The sequence below is a fragment of the Brachycentrus maculatus genome, unplaced genomic scaffold, assembly GCF_059751285.1.
Source record: "Brachycentrus maculatus isolate JH-2025_06_01 unplaced genomic scaffold, ASM5975128v1 h1tg000282l, whole genome shotgun sequence".
NCBI classification, from domain to species: Eukaryota; Metazoa; Arthropoda; class Insecta; order Trichoptera; family Brachycentridae; genus Brachycentrus; species Brachycentrus maculatus.
In genome coordinates, this window is record NW_028281033.1 from 245,962 (window position 1) to 247,636 (window position 1,675).

Here is a 1,675-nt window from a genome sequence, read left to right on the forward strand (position 1 = left end):
CAGTTATTGCCACCTTTAGTGTTTGACAACATTGGTACCTCCTGTTATTGGCATACCTAATTCATGGCAATAATTGTTGGCACCTTCGTTATTAACACCCTCAGTTGGTGGCACGCTCAGTTACTGCCCGTTTTATGTGATAAACACTTCTTTTTCTTATAATTAAAATGTAACTTTGTTTTAAAATCACTATAAATATTTTACTAAAACTTAATTATAATGTCTTCGCTGTAAACATTATAAATATGTTATAATAAAATATTTACAGTGATTTTAAAACAGCATGGTCAGCACGCTCGGCTACCGTTCTGGAGGTCCCGAGTTCGATTCCCAAGGGGGGTAAAATAAATATAAGTGATTTTTTCACTGTCATATTTATTCAATATTACCCTGGACTGGTACCTGAAGCGGAGGGCTGATCACCTTTCCTTCATGTGTAAACGATCAAGATAACACTGCGTTTATATGACGCAGTGCCCTATGCACCATTGGGGTGCGGATAAGGGTTTTATTATTATTATTATTATTATTAAAACAAAGTTACATTTTAATTATAAAATGGAAAATCACAAAGTTAGTGCTTCAAATATAAATTATACTTCTTTTTCTTTTTGGTGTAGGCCTTGTGGCCTGTTTTTAAGAGGGATTAGCCCCCTGTGATGTCGATTCCCAACTGTCAATCCATCTCATTGGTATCTTGGGGTTGACCGTGCAATGCAATATGGGGGAGTCTGGATGGTTTCATTCTCCTCACATGTGCATACCATTGTCTCTTTCGTTGCCTTCCCTACCTAATGACACTTCGATCTCACATATCGCTCACTCCTTTCAAGAACGTCGTAAATAAAAAATCGTAAATTTTCAGTTGTGCATGTTTTCGAAATGCCCAGAAAATGTACTATATCTCAGCAAAAGATGCATATTTTTTACTTAATATTTACCTGCTACAGGGCAGAGAGTATTGTCTTTACATATTGAAGAAAAGGTATTGTTTAATTATTTTTTTAAGTATACTAAATATTTTTCAAATGTAGAAAAAACCTTCAGGTTTTACCTAAAAAGATTTGTTGCACAGTAAAAAGTTCAATAAGTGGCTTGATATTTATTTTTAATACATTGTATTATATTTTTAAACTTTAAAACGTTCTCCTGAAACATCAAATTTTATGATTTATGACTTTCTTGAAAGGAGTGAGCCATATTTCTCTTATCCTGGTGTTCCTTATTCTATCTCGTAGACTCTTGCCAGATATGCTCCCTAGTCTTCATGTCTGAGACAGTCTTAATGTGTTTTTTGTCACTACGGTGTCTGCTCTGTACCATAAATACACCATAAATACGAGCACACATTTTATAACTACATTTTACCAAAAAAGACTTTGTTTGGTCATTTCATATTTCCGCTAGTTGATTTAATACAAGGACATTGTTTTGGGATTGATGTATTTTTTTTCATTTTCAATTAATATTCTTCTTAGTAAATACCACTTTTTCTTAAAATCTACTGTGACACGTGTTTCGATGCATTCCGCATCATTTTCAAAAAATGATGCGGAATGCATCGAAACACGTGTCACAGTAGATTTTAAGAAAAGTAGTATTAACTAAGTAAAACATTAATTAAAAATGGATAGATTTTGCCCCAAAGTGACTGCCGAATCAATTAATGAAAGTA